Source organism: Aedes aegypti, chromosome 2 (assembly GCF_002204515.2).
Source record: "Aedes aegypti strain LVP_AGWG chromosome 2, AaegL5.0 Primary Assembly, whole genome shotgun sequence".
In the NCBI taxonomy this organism is placed as follows: domain Eukaryota; kingdom Metazoa; phylum Arthropoda; class Insecta; order Diptera; family Culicidae; genus Aedes; species Aedes aegypti.
In genome coordinates, this window is record NC_035108.1 from 284106153 (window position 1) to 284122507 (window position 16355).

The 16355-nt window shown below is 37.5% G+C and overlaps 1 long non-coding RNA gene across 2 annotated transcripts; it reads left to right on the forward strand.

Moving 5' to 3' along the window:
• The first annotated feature begins 1049 nt into the window (after positions 1-1049).
• LOC110675683 lies at positions 1050-2357 on the forward strand. 2 transcript variants are annotated; one of them, XR_002499708.1, is made up of 2 exons: positions 1050-1677; positions 1746-2357. It is a non-coding gene; the product is annotated as an uncharacterized LOC110675683 (long non-coding RNA). The 2 variants fall into 2 exon arrangements; XR_002499709.1 differs by having other exon boundaries at positions 1050-1672.
• Positions 2358-16355: the final 13998 nt, after the last annotated feature.

A 16355-nucleotide genomic window follows, 5' to 3' on the forward strand; every position in this document is an offset into this window, starting at 1 on the left:
GGGAATCTGCTCACTCAGTTCAATGCATTCGGCGAATGGATGCTTGATGCTTTCACTCGTGCCTCACAGATACAAGTGTATTGGTATTCACTTCCATTCGTGTTCCTTCTGATTCTTGCGCTTACACAATCGGTTTTGACGCTTTCATGCTACACTCCACCCAGTACGATTCAGCTATCACTGAATGCTCGGTAGCAGCAATTTTTTTGCTATTTTTTTTATCGGTGACGTTCGGGTGAGTGAGTGAATTTTCCCATGCTTGCCCAACGCATCACCTTTTCATCGATTTCAAGGCGAAGTATATTATGTACATTATGAAAATATTATAGTACATTATGGAAACTATTAAAGTACATTATGGAACACCTTCGTCAATCATAATTCAAGACACACGCAGTCAAAATTTTATGATTTTCTCAATATTAGGGAATTACTACAACGACCACAAATGTGCATATCTCGCGTTCAGTATCATAAAGGCGTAACTGAGAAGATCGATTTATCTTCATCGATTTTCTTTTTAGCTAATAATTCTGCCGGGCGAATGTTGTGAATTGCTATTTGAATCTCATATACTAAGACAATATCACAGTGAACCGTTGGTTGTGAGAATTGAAAATGGTTGTGCCAGTAATAATAATAGATAATATTAATAGATACGACGGGAATAGGCTACGGCAAGTGAAACTTTCATTTCGTAAATCACAAAAAATTAACAACATATATCGAAATATTATTCCGCAATGTGAAAGCTATCTAGCGAAAGAATTGTTTGGCATCGTTTCGTATCAGCATCATTCATTGCAAAACCAGACAAAATAAAAAGTTCTCGTTATCAAAGCTCAATACGACGAGAATTAGCTCATCACCTTAATGTAATTTATAAATTATCATACATCATACGCTATTCACTGCGTGCGGGAGTAGAATTGAGTATTTTTACCAATCGTCTTTGTTTCAACTATAATACTGCAGTTTCTACCTAATCATTATAATTATCCTTCAATCAATTCTTGTCCGATTTATATGTACATTGCAGTAGTGCAGCACTCGACCCTAATGGCGGAATCACAGTAGCTAATCAAATAAAAAGAAAACTCTCCTGCAGTCACGCATCACCGACGAAGATGGCTTAAATTGATAGGAAAGTTCAAGTTTTATGCTCCGTTTCAACTATCCTAGACAATCCTAAAAACATCTAACGGGAACGGAAAGGAGACACAGAGCATATTTCACTTTGATGTAAACAGAAGGTACTCACCATCTAATATCAAAAGGTTCGATCTCTCTCGGCAGCAATCACGCAAAACCTTCTGTTGAATGGATCCGATTTCGACGTCTCTCCGGCTGACGGGAATACGACGACGGCAGTAGCAACAGTGCGGTAATCGGCAAAATTATGATTACGAAAAATTGCCGAAAATTTGTTGAACCCATAGCGATAGCTGATTGCAATCGGCACGCAGTGAACCCTGAATTGTAGACGGCGACGGATGGACGGATCCCGTACTGTGCCATGCACCGGTAGAGAAGCTGAAATTCTATCCGCCGTTTGTTGCTGCCATTGCTGCTCTTCGGGAACCTCGCAGAGGAAGCAAGAATCTCTACAGCTGATGACATCAACGGAACTGGAACGGGGTGCATGTCGGAGTGTTTGTGTGGGAATATATGGGTAAGGTACATGACGGATTCACTTTCAAGAGTTTCCCTCCAGCTTTGATGAGCTCGATTTTGTGGTTTTTCAGGTTTGGTTGTTGCGATGTGGTTTTGCATTATGACAAGCCCTCAGCAGGAAGCTATAGCTATTTTTCCCTTTCGTATTCTGTTTCGGTCGTTTCGAATCATCTACTGCTACTGTGAGTCGCGCGGGATGTTGATGCTGTTGCTCTGTGGTCTCCCGATGGTTCTGAAATGTGCCTTTGTAATCCGGTGGTTTAATTGATTATCAATAAAGATTATGAGCGATTTGCGGCCTGAGCAGAGCTCTTTAATTCAATGTATTGCAAGGTAGAACCACAGACGTAGATCTATCGGCGGTAGATGAGTTGAGCCTTGAAATAGACTTATCTCAAGATTCCATAGTGATTGGGCAGTGTATTGCTGGAACGTAGGGAGTGTCTAAACATAAAATAGCTATATGGATGGTCTGATTTTGTCAGCACGTTTTTCAGTTCCCATTTGAAATCTAAACAAATTATCAGAATTCTTTCTTTCCTTTGTAATGCACATTCATACTAACTTTAATTGTGTTAAAAAAATGTTAAAATTTGGATATGGAACGGTGAGAGAAAAATTGGATCAATGCTGGATTTAAATTTAGAAATTCGATAAATTTCCTAGAGATTTTGAAAACCCGATCATGATTCTGTAATTACTTGCAAACTAATTATCAAAAGTCCCTAACAATATATTTCAAAAAAGAACTTCGAAAGAGTTGTACATAATGAATATTTATCGGCATCAGCGAAATCAAATTGATTAAATTATAAAGATATCGGCGATACATCGAATATGACATTATCGATATCCAACATATATCCGACAATTAAAAACAAGTAAATGAATAAAAATAGATATATCTTTCAGATGTTTACATATAATTCGTTTATGATTCTTCATTAACCTAATTTGCTATAGTAAAATCGTCAGTGCGAAATCGTAAATGTTTAAAATTATTCAAAAATGCTATTCCAAATTACTCCATAAACAATTGAGATTCAACTTACCAAAGACTATTTTGTATGGAAAAGTTCTAGTTCTCTTGTTTGAGTCATTCTCGCTGAAATCACTAACTAAACGTCACTGATTGCTAGTTTATGCTTAAACTAGAGTGTAGACATTTCGGGTTTCTCAAATCCATCTAAACAGGTTGCGAAAAAGCCAATTCTTACGTATTTTTTTACGTGATATGTCTCATATTTCCCTTTCAACACAAAACAAACTTTGTGGTATCGTATAGATAGAAGAAGGATGTAGCTTTCATTGAATTTATCCGCCATCTTAAATTTCGACAGAAATCCTGTTTTTTGTCATTCTCACACCGCTCGTTTTGAGTTCTGAGATCACCATCGAAAAGCTGAGAAAAAACTGAGTAAGATAGGCTACAGAAACAAGGTGTGCAGTGGTATTTACCCTATGAAATGAACGATGAACTTGCTGGGCGAGATTTGTATAGTACTACTCATCGTTGGCGTCGTATTTGAAGAATTATTATTAAATTCTAAAGAAATCAAAGAAAAATATCCTTGATGAAATTTGTAAACTTATTAATTTTTATTAATTTTTTTCACTTTTGGTCAGCTTTGGGCTACTGTGGGAGGTTCTGAATCACCTTCAAAATTTTATTGTGATTTCTTTGTAAAGCCCTCTTCCTGCTATTACAAGCAGGGTTGGGAAAAAATCTGAAATTCACTCTACAGTAGCCAAGCAAAGCCAATCACAGTAAACGAAGCCAGTGAAACTCACGCCCATCGCTACTGTAGGCAAAATGCCTTGAAAATAGCAAAACACCCGTTGCTAAGGGCAACCCAGAATTACTGTAGAAAAATGTTCTATTTCCCGCTGCATTTCCCGCATTTAGAGCCTTCAATGACACTCATGATTTAGAAAATTCGTGCACCCAACATAGGCTACTTGATGAGATTCACGTTTGTGAACTACTGTACTGGGAAAGCCACGTGATTTTCGCGAAAATTTAAGCCTACTACTACAGTGGAGATTCGCTCGTTGGGGGTCCGCTACATCACGTAGAAAAATCAAGCTAGTTTGAAACAACCAAAATGTTTGTTGTTTTTCAACCTAGAAATTTGGTTGTTCTTAATTATAAATTTGTTGTAACAAAGTCATAGTTTTGTTTAAAACAATCTTACAAGTTACGACGTTTCAAACTGGAATTTTCATTTTGATTCGACATTTACCTAGGTTGTATCAAATCAAAATATTAGTTAATTTCAACCAAAACCTAGTTTAATATTGTCATAAACTGGGTTGTTTTTAAATAGAGAGATTTTAAAAACTCAAACAGAAATAGAAGTTTGATTCAAACTAAATGTTTGTTTGTAGGAGTAAACAAATATTTTTACGATTTGAAACAAACCAAATATTTAGTTTGATTTGTTGTAGGTTTTGCAGCGGTCTACTGCCATAGACATCTTTAATGTAAGCAGTGAAAGCAAATTAATTGTGAAATCTGCTATCTATAGTACTAGTATTATATCTTCATATAAACGCATGTTGGTAAGCATAACTTATTTATCAAACCATTGCTCAACCTTTTATTAAAAAAAAACGCTTCCGGAAATACTGACCTTCACGCTACTCAATTAAATTTCAGATTCCTTTTGTTCGAATTCCCCAGGAAGAAGCTCGATTAATTTGTGTTTCCTGAAGGAGAACTCACAGGTAAAATTTAAAAATTACACATTGTTATACAACAACGGTTCATATTTGTATATTTTTCAGATAATGTTTCCAGGAAATTCCATGCTCCCTCACGGAATCACACGAATTCATAAAGGGAATGGAGTGCCATGGGTCAATAGATTGAACAAGCGGACCACATCGAGAGCTACATATGAAATTAATCATTAATTTGTTATTAAATGCTTCAAGTTAAAAATAAATTTGTGTCTTTCAATTACTTTTTGTTTATTGAAATATTCACAATGCAGGAGCAAAGCAGGATTTCCTACAAAGATTTTGTTAAAAACAAACAAAAGAGTTGTTTGTTTCAAAATAAACTTTTGTTATTTCAAACTGCTTTTCTAAGTTTGAAACAACCTAAAATATTTGTTGTTTTTACTGCTGCCAAATTGAACAACAAATTTCTAGTTTGTTTCAAACAAAAGTTGGTAAAATCAAATGACATTTCTAAGGTAAAACCCACCTAAAATTTTAGTTTGTTTCAACCAACGTGTCAAGTGAAATCAAACTAAGAACATGGTTGTGCAAAATTCAACCTAAAATTTTGTTTGAAATGAAGCGAAGATTTGTTGTATCTACCTTTTTTTTTCTCCGTGATGGAATGACTCGATGGTTGGATGTTCGCTGGTTGGAAAATATTCCAACTAAAAAGCACTCGAATGTCAGGAGAAGATGTCAAACTTACTTTGACGTCTGACTACCGTTGCATTGAACACGGTGCTCCCCTGACCGTTATTATCAGAAAAAAATCTCCATCAAATCTGTGCTTACCAGTCGTATTCTATAGCTAAACTGCATGTCTGGGCAAAATTTTAAAAAAATCGTAGGGCCCGTTTTGAAGTTACGCCCTTTTGATTGTATAAGACCACTAATTCAAAGGTAATCTGAAATATTTAAACGGGTTTTCATGGGCCGTGATTATCAGATGATATATACAATCGAAATTTGAATCAAAGTTGGTTTATTCAGTTATTTGTAACCTCTTGGTGGAGTTTTGAATGAGAAGATAGACGAAATTTGGAGTTACGTCCTTTTGGAAGCGTTTTCATTGAAAATCCTTATTTTCAATAGATTAATTAGGCATTCTTTTAAGCAGGCATTCCGTTAAGCATGTTCAAATGTTTTCAATGACACATTGCACTAACATGTTGCCAAAGTCTTTCACAATTGAATATTTTTTCAAAGGCTCAAGGGCTGTAAGGCATTACGGAGCCATTTTCGTGTAATTATTTTTATTAATAAAATATTGTTGACTCAACTTGGGCCTTCCTTAGCCGAGTAGTTAGAGTCCGCGGCTACAAAGCAAAGCCATGCTGAAGGTGTCTGGATTCGATTCCCGCTAGGTTCAGGATCTTTTCGTAATGGAAGTTTCCTTGACTTCCCTGGGCTTAGAGTTTGATCGCACCAGAAAGCTCTCAGTTAATAACTGTGGAAGTGCTCATTGAACACTAAGCTGAGAAGTAGGCTCTGCCCCAGCGGGGACGTAATGCCAAGAAGAAGCTACCTCCCCGGCTATTCCGGCTAATTTTGTACTGCCCCAGAACATAAACTTCAATTGCTGAGTAATGCATTATTGGCCAAAGTATAGAACTCTAGACCACTGTCAATACTTTTGTGATCATTTGTAGCATACATTACTACATTTAGATTTCTCAAAAATCTACAATTTTACCTTTGGATTTCTCGGTCTTTTCGATTACATAAACTCGTAAGAGCTCTGGATAAATACAACAGTGAAAGAATTGTATAAAGCAAATCTCTCTAATAAAGATAAAATAAAATAATATAAAGCAATCAATCCATTCTCATGCTAACTCGTGAAGAAAAAGCTTCAGTACTTGAAATGTGCTCAAGAGAAGTAAGAAACATGCGATATTATTTGGTTTCATTGAATTTATAATCATAACACTTTCAGAGCCTCATGGGAGACATGTAATCCCTTGAAAATCAAAACTCTCTTGAGAAGATTCTATACCTTAACCTCGAATTTATTTAACCCGAGTGTCATCACACTGAACGCACTATTACGCTGAATGCCATTGTCCCGAATATATAATTACCTTGCATGACATTGTCCCACGGTAATGGAATTCAAAGTAATGCCATTCTAGAAACTGGAACATGCGGAGATGGTCTTTAGGTATTCGGTGTAATGAAATTTAAAGTTAAGGGGTATAGTTTTAAGGAGATATATAAAATATGGTTAAAACAGAGTTGTTCATGAATTTAACGTAAATTCCAGTTTTGGTTACCGGAAAATCGTAAATTGTTCTGTGGCCCTGTTGATACCCTGCTGGTCTAAACTTTTATTTGTTATTTGATCGCAGACTGTGGTTGTAAAGTAAAGACTCACAAGTTGTTATGACCAGTGCTGGGAATGGTAATAGTAGTAGGCTTGAATTTTACGAAAATCACGTAGTTCTTCCCAGTACAGTAACTTAAAAACGTGAATCACATCAAGTAGCCTATGTTGGGTACATGAATTTTCAAAATCAATAGTGTCATTGAAGGCTCTAAATGCGGGAAATGCAGCGGGAAATAGAACATTTTTCTACAGTAATTTTGGCTTGCCCTTAGCAACGGGTATTTTGCTATTCTTAAGGCTTTTTGCCTACACCAGCGATGCGTGTGAATTTCACTGGCAACACCGACTGTGATTTGCTTTGCTTGTCTACTGTAGATTGAATTTCATGATTTTTTCCAACCCTGGCTATGACTCATCACAAACGAAAAAAAAAAGTCTATGGGACCTTCACAAAGTTTTTGAAACTGACAGAGACAAACATTTAATATGCTACGATTTTGAAGTCCATTAAACAAAATAAAAACAGATGTTCTAAACTTTGCATTGTTTTCTTCCATTATGTATCGCTGCTTTCTACGTTATTAATTTTGTTTTATTATATACACTGCTACCCATAACCGAAAACATAAATCGTAAAGTATTCCTTGACGTATACTTCGATTCGATATACAACAAGTAGCAATCGATTGCATGTATCATACTCTGACTCGTGAAAACATGGGTTCACCAAACTATCCAGAATATTGTGCTACAAGAACTAATTTGGTTACATTATGAAGTTGGCTCCGTAATGCCTTAAAACACTTGAGCCTATGCAAAATCAGTTGATTGTGAAATACTTTGGCGGCATATAAGTGCAATGCGCCGTTGAAAACATTTGAATATGTTCAAAGGTATAAAAATGTCTAACAAATCTTTCGGAAATTAGTGTTTTCAATGGTTACGCCTTCAAAAGGACGTAACCACATTTTTTTTATCTTCTCATTCAAAACTCCTCTCAGAAGTTACAAATAACTATATAAACAAACTTAGATTATAATTTTGATATTATATTTATTTTGATAATCACGGCCCATGAAAACTCGTTTAAATATCTCATATTTCCTTTGAATTAGTGCACTTACAAATTCAAAAAGGCGTAACTTCAAAACGGGCCCTACGATTTTTTTAAAATTTTGCCCAGACATGCAGCATAGCTATAGAAATCGACTGGTGAGCACAGATTTGATGGAGATTTTTTTCTGATAATAACGGTCAGGGGAGCACCGTGATTGAAGTCTCCATATATAGAACAAATGTGTATGTATATGTGCGTTTCGTGACGATTTGTGCTCCAGATGCGTTAGTCTGGAGCATTTTCACCAGCTGTCAGTCGTTCCAACTAACGAGACGGATTCGCTAGATGGAAGGCAATCGTGTTCCAACCAGGGAGTCCCCGCTGTATTACCATTCCCAGCACTGATTGCAAGAGCTGGCCAGCCCTAACATTTCTTTGGTCGAATGACGTTTGGTCGAATGACATTTGGTCGAAAGTTCATTTGGTCGAAAAGAATTTAATTGATTTAAAAACATATGACATTTGGACGGAAGGACATTCAGTAGAAAATCTAGTCGAATAGTGATATTTCAAATTGTCGTACAGAGTGCTATTTTGATATTAATACACAGTGATAGGGGCAGTGAAAAAAAAGTGTACATAAATATATGGTCCATGCTATTACTAAAGGTTACATATTCTAGAACAACAGAATAGAGTTCAAGAAATCTGCTTTGGTGAATCTGCTTTGAAAAAATTCATTCAACAAACATCTACTCTACAATATGCAATGAATGGTATTTTGGGGTTTCAGTTGCTCACTCTGACTTTCTCACAAAATCGATTGAATCTTTGCATTTTTGACTTAACTCGATGTCATTTTTCTCATTCAGGCTTATTCTTGGAATCAGATGCATCGCGACGAGTTGATTTCAAATTAAAGAAAGTAAACTTTTGTCACCTCTGTCGACTCGCCCCACGTCACACGATCATGGGATAAAAACTCTTCTCTTGTTTGATTATTTCGGATGAAATTAATTATCAGTCAAAGTCATCGACAGCGTCATCGAAGCTACATGCCAAAGGAATGTAATTTAGGTGGAAGTCACATTAAATGATTCGCTATGATAAGCAAAGAGCGGTACAGGGCAGCGAGAGCCGACGAAAAGCGAATCCACCGAAGAAAGAAAAGGCAGCACGAAGAAAGTGCGGTAACTGACGCTCAAGAAAGCATGAACCGGAATGATATGCGGAGATTTTATGCAACGGTCAATGGTGCGCGGCACAATACCGTACCAGTGCCCGCCATGTGCAATGACCGAGAAGGGAATTTGCTGACCGATAAAACGGCAGTGGCTGCCAGGTGGAAGGAGCACTTTCAGCAATTGTTGAACGGTGAGAATGGAAATGTAGCGAGGAACAGGATGAACATAGATGATGACGATCAAGCTGTGGACCCACCGACCATAGGAGAGGTTAAAAAGGCTATCAGCGAGCTGAAGAACTGTAAGGCTGCTGGGAAGGACGAGATCCCGGTCGAGCTTCTCAAGCACGGAAGCGAGCAGCGAGCAGCTTCACCAGTCGATCCACCGAGTACTTCTGAAGGTATGGGAGGACGAAGAATTGCCCATCGGCTGGTTGGATGGCCTCATCTGCCCTATCTACAAGAAAGGGCACAGACTGGAGTGTGCCAATTACAGAGGAATTACCCTGCTGAATTCGGCGTACAAAATTCTGTCGCGCATCCTGTTTAACAGACTGAGACCGCTCGAGGAGTCTTTCGTCGGCGAATACCAAGCTGGTTTTCGTGAGGGCCGTTCGACAACGGACCAGATGTTTAGCTTGCGAATGATCCTAGACAAATTCCGGGAGTATAACTTGCAGACTCACCATCTGTTTATTGATTTCAAGGCGGCGTACGACTCAGTGAAAAGAAATGAGCTGTGGCAGATAATGTCTGAAAATGGTTTTCCGGCGAAACTAATTAGGCTGATACGTGCTACGTTGGATGGTTCGAAATCAAGTGTTCGGATCGCAGACGAGGTGTCAACCTCGTTCGTGACGTTAGACGGATTGAAGCAGGGAGACGCATTTTCGAATTTACTGTTCAACATTGCACTTGAGGGTGCTATTAGGAGATCTGGCGTGCAAAGAAATGGCACTATTATCACAAGGACCCACATGCTCCTTGGCTTTGCGGACGATATAGACCTGATTGGAATCGATCGCAGGTCAGTGGAAGAGGCCTTCGTGCCTTTGAAGAGGGAGACAGCGAGGATAGGCCTGACCATCAATTCTACCAAGACGAAGTACATGGTTGCAGGTAGAGATAGAGTCAGGCATGGTGGTGTAAGTGCTGAGGTAGTGTTTGATGGGGATGTGTTTGAAGTTGTTGAAGAATTTGTTTACCTTGGAACACTTGTGACATGTGACAACGACGTTTCCCGCGAAGTGAAAAGACGTGTTGCGGCTGCGAATAGGGCCTTTTACGGACTACGTAACCAGCTTAGGTCCCGCAGCTTGCAAACGGAAACAAAATTCGCCCTGTATAAAACATTGATTCTTCTGGTGGCTCTCTACGGGCACGAAGCGTGGACGCTGAAAGAGTCAGACCGGAAAGCTCTCGGTGTTTTTGAGCGTAAAGTGCTGCGGACAATACTCGGTGGAAAACTCGAAAATGGTGTGTGGCGCAGACGCATGAATCACGAGTTGTATCAAGTGTACAAAGATGCGAATATTATCAATCGTGTAAAATACGGCAGACTTCAGTGGGCTGGTCACTTAGTGCGAATGTCGGAAGAAAGAATTGCGAAAATAATATTCAGCAGGGAACCAGGTAGAGGTCGGCGGCTTCGGGGAAGATCACGAATACGCTGGCTGTACGCAGTGGAAGAGGACCTGGCGACCCTAAACGTTCGGGGCAACTGGAGAAGTTTCGCCCAAGACCGACGAAGATGGAGCTCTACAATACGCCCGGCAATGGCGTGATACTACGCTGTAGCCATCAAGGTATCAAGGTAGGTATGATAAGCAAAATGTATCTTTCTTGCCGTTCTTTTGATGCACTTCGTCGAAGCGTTTCCTTAGTGGCTTGACCATCAAAACTGGCCCCTCATATTCTACATATGAAGGTATGCGCTGACAATTTGAGATGACAAAGTTGTTCTATGCCCAACCGTACAAAGTCTGATCCCACATTTCAAATTATTATCCACGGTCGTTCGCTCTAATACTTGATACCTAATGAAAGTTCCGCGCACTCACACTGAAAATGTGCAGCAGTTTAATATAAAGAACGATGAATTTTTTAAGAATAATAAATTTTACAATGCTCAATATTTCAATAACTGAATAACGAAAACATTAAGGAGGCGTTTCCCTAAGAATGATGATATTTTGAAAGAATAGCAAATTCAGCAGATCATTATGCTTCCAACATTTAGCAGTAAATAGAGTACTGATTGTAAGGAGATTCAAAAGAGCTCAATAATACGATAAACATGAAAATAATAGCTTCATGGCATTTGATACAATTACCAGTAGTTCAAAGGTATGAAGAAAATATGAACAACGACAAGAATACTTCATCCTATATAGACACTAGTATATATGCTAACTTCGTTGTAAAACGTAAATAATAATTATCATTTAGAAAGATTCATTATTGACTTCTGATAAAAAGTTTGTCTACTCATCTACCCAAAACAAACGTAAGACCCAGTGTTCATTCATTATGCAACAAATTAAGTTCGTTTTCAAATCTTTTAAACCAAACGATTTTCCAGTCAAGCCATTCGACCAAATGTCCATTCGATTCAACCAAATGTCATTCGACCAAACGTCATTCGACCAAATGTCCTAAAGCCCAAACACGGTGCCCCGACAGACCGTTATTATACAAAAAAATTGTCCATCAAATCTGAGCACAGGGCTCGATTCCTGAGGTCATTCTGCACCTCTGGGCCAATTTTTAAAAAAATCCTTAGGAGGAATCTCGAGAAATCTCGATTTGAAATTTTTGACTTAAAAATTCAATATAATCCATATTATACAAAAATTCAATAACATTGAAAAAACCTACGAAAACGCTTAAAAAATTAGGCAAACTGTTCTCAACTACTATATAACTGTTACCGTTGTTATAATTACAAATATTTATTACTGGCTTAACTTACCAGAGTGGCTTAAGTATGTTTTACATGGCGTAAACCAGTAAGCTTCGTTTAATATAACGAAATCAAAGAAATAAATTTAAATATACTATTGATGTTAGGTTCGATAAACGAGAAACATTCTATGCTGAAGATTATTAATTAACAGCTTATTTTTCGTCTTTCACACTAAGTGACCAGCCCACCAAAGTCTGCCGTATTTATTTTGCAATCATTCACTTCGTTCAATTTTTTCGGGATTTATCGTCAATCTGTTTATTGATTTCTAGGTCGCGTTCGGCTTAGTAACAAAAATCTAGCTGTTGCAGGTAGTATCAAAGACTTCAAAATGAGACTTAAAGCTGTTTAAGCTGACAAATACAATCAAGTGTAAGGATTGTAGACGAGGAGCCTTTTTTTTTGTAAAATTACATGGAATGAAAAAATATGAGTTTCCGAATTTACTGTTCAATATTGCGTTATGTCGCTTATACTCAGGGTAGACAATCGTCCCCGTCAAATGGAAAAAGTCGGCGACGAAACTAAAAGAAGCGTTGTCATCGTCACTCCATCAGCGCCGGATGACGATCTGCCTCAGAGATCCAGTCACATAGGCTCGACGTCATGACGAACAAATACGATTCCTTCGTTATGGTAGTAGTTTGAATTTTTTGCAAAAATAAAACAAATACAAAACAAAACGCGTCTGGAATCGAACAAACGATCGCTAAATCGTCAAATGTAGATCATGGGAAGAGCGGATTCACTTGCAAATACAAGAAATTATGTGATGGCATTCGTTGTTTGGTGCGTACCAACCGAATATACAATAAACGCTTTCTTCATGTATGTAAGGGTAGCAAGCGTAATGAAGAAACATTTCTCGCATAACTTATGATCTCGCCCTAAAAGCCCCCTTCTGAAGATTTGAAAGGATTTACACGTTATTTATCAACTCTATGGTGAAGAAACGATCATTATCTACCTGCCAGTGGTATTGGTTTGGATGTTTATACATTCATTTGCTCAGAAACAATGAGCTACACACGTGGTTACCAATGGTTTTTAGGGCGTTATCCCAAATTATGCGAGATTTGCTAGTTGACGATTTTAGGTTGAAGTTGTCGTGCATTCTTTCGTCGATGACGAGATGACGACCTGCCAGAGTTGTTATACTGGATGACGATATTTTTTTATTTCGTCGGTGACGAATCTGACGATTGTCTGCCCTGCTTATACTCCTTGATTTTGCAGACGATGACTTTATTGTAATCGATCGCAGTGCAGTAAAGCAGGGTTTCACTATTTTAAAAATGAACTACGAAGACAAGCTTGTAATGTCATTTACTTTACCCAAACGTATATGATCGCATATAGAGAAAAAACAGGTTCAGATGTGTTGGTGTTGAGGCATTTATTGATGAAGATGTAATTAAAGTTGTTGAAGAGCAATATAACATTTGTGACGTATGATAATAATGTTTCCCGTGTAGTAAGAACACGTGTTCTAGCTGCGAATATATCCTTTCATGGATTACGTAACCAGCTCAGGGATCCGCAACTTGCAAATGGAGACGACATTTCTACACTGTTGCTTGATAAAGGCTTATCTGACTTCAAAGATCCATTATTTCGTTAACAACTTCGCCAAAACACCTCGCGATCCTTTATCGTGCAACGCTGAAAAGTGTTTCGAAAACTAAAGCAGTTTTTTAATGATAATGTAAAGAGAGCAACGATCAATGCAAGCTTGCCTAAATGAAACACCATTGTCAATTTGCCCTGTATAAAACGCTTATTCTTGGCTCTTTTAGCACATTTATTTGAGAACAGGAGCGAAAACTATTGAGCGAATAAAATAGGCAAACTTCAGTGAGCTGGTCATTTAGTGCGAATGCCGGAAAAGCTGTAAATATTTCTAATTATAACAACTGTAACATTGTTATACTAGTTGAGAACAGTTTGGCTAACTTTTTGAGCGTTTTTGTAGTTTTTTTTCAGTTTTAATATGGAAAATATTGCAATTTTCAGTTAAAAACTTTAAATCGAGATTTCTCGAAATTCCTCCTAGGGATTTTTTTAAAAATTGTTCCAGAGTTGCAGAATGACCCCAGGAATCGAGCCCTGTGCTCCGATTTGATGGACAATTTTTTTGCATAATAACGTTCTGTCAGGGCACCGTGCCAAAATTACTAACAAATAGCTCGTAACTATGTGTTATAGTACACTACAAGGGAAGACTAGGGTCTCCAAAATTTAACTTTTTTATAAACTTTGGGGCTTAACCTCCAAATGGTACTAAGAATGTGGCAATCAATTTTTTGTATGAGGGGAACTCTGAGAAACATCGTTGAGAGGTTGTCCCGTTAAGATTTTTGTAAGAAGACTTATTTTCGTTATTTATGTCAAAAAAGTATTTCTAGTTCAGCGAAGTTTCGTAAAACCAACAGTTTTCTTCACAGATCCCTTGGTATTGAGACTATGATTTTTGAATGTTCAAAAACTACGAAGTTATCAGTAAATTTTCCTTTTTTACATCAAAAGTGGGTATCAAACTTAATAAGGAAATAGAAAAAAAAAATTAAGCGAAGATACCATACTTCAAATGTTATGGGTTTTGGAGTAATTTGAGATTTACTGCGGACAGAAATGCAAGTATTTTGGTATTTTATGCAGAAAATCATACAAATGTGATCCAATTTCCAACATATGTTCCCATAAACTAAAGAAAACCGAGTGGTGCGCCAAGTTTCACTTGTTAAGGCTGAATTAATCATTTGGAAGACGGCTTTTAGCTATTTAGATCATTTTCTTATCCTCATTGCACTCATTACATGTTAGATTTTTTTCTAATAGCTAAAACCTGTCCACCAAAATATAAAATAAGCCTAACTTTACTACAATTATATGTAAAATACGCTGCGCCATTGGATTTTCTCCGGTTATTGGGGAAATATGTTGGAAATTGGATCACATTTGTATGATATTCAGCAAAAACCCCTTGAAAATCACATGTCTGTCCTCCGTAGATCTTGAATAACTTTAAAAAATTAGGAGTTTTTGGTAATTTTTTTCCTTACAAAATTTCCAATCGTTCATAAATAAAGAATAATTCAAGCGTCATGTTTGAACCCACTTTTGACGATATCAAATAAAAATGTTTTGGAGAAATCATGATTTTTGAACATTCAAAAAATCGATGTGAATGATTTTCGTGCAAAACATACAGGGTAATTATATTTCCAAAATATTTTGGACCCTAATAAATCTGCAAAAAAAAATGTTAAAACTATGGGTGTTATTATATTTTGAACTAGATATATATGTTTTACACAACTGAAGATATTCGGATTTTTTCAAAAATCACGACAGGGCAAACTCTGAATGTAGTTTCTCAGAGTTTTTCTCATTCAAAAGTTTGATCGTAATATTCTTGTCAACCATTTGGAGGTTGATCGTTTTTTTTTTTGAAAAAGTGAAATTTTGGGACACCCTCATCTACCCTTGTAGTATACTTTAAAACACTGTTTCCCAAACTTTTATGACTTTCGCCCCTTGAGGCCAATTTATTTTTGGAATCGCCCCCCTGATACGAAAAGCTTGAGCATGAGCTTGATTGGCCGCCCGTGGTTGCTACTCCAGTATTGCCAGATCAGCTGCACTTATAAAAGGAACCAACCGAATGACTGTTTGGGACTAACAGACAACCTCAATATATAAGTGCAGGTGATCTTCTATTTTTAGGCAACAATGGCACCTGCCACGACAGAATGCAGACCAATGAGGAGAAGGGGGAGGCATTGATGTTGCATTGAACTGACACCCACGTAAACCGTATATACCACTGCATCTACGCCAGTTCATGCGGGAGTGTATGGATTGGGGGAAAGGCATGGCAGAGAGGTTTGCTCTTTGGTTAGCAGACTGCCTAAGTATCAGGCGTAAGGAAAGGCATAATGATGAGATAGAGTGAAGCGTAGGGAAAACGCTTTCTTGTCCGTTTCTGGTTCTAGCGATTTTGCTATGAACGAGTAGGGTGTGAGATAGATAGAGTGGAAGAAGGAAGCAAGTGTAAGAAACAAGTACAAAGTACGAGGAAAGGGACGGGCCTGGGATTGAACCCATGACCTTCTACATATGAAGCAGAAGCGGTAGCCATTAGACCACCAACCCCGTCCCTTGATAAATATTGGACAGTTTTTAGAACGCCAAAACTAAAAAAGCATAGGTAAATCCAAAACAATCCATGCTGTGTTAATTGCAATGTAACGTGAACAAGTTGTTTTTCTTAAATCCTGGAGGTTTTTTTTCGATAATTCTTCAAAATTATTTTAAAGTTGCATGATTAACGTCTTTGGTAATTTTTAGTATCAACGTTGATACGTGATTTTTGCTGACAAAATTTACTGCACTTTTTCAAATAGTTTGTGCTGTAAGTAAG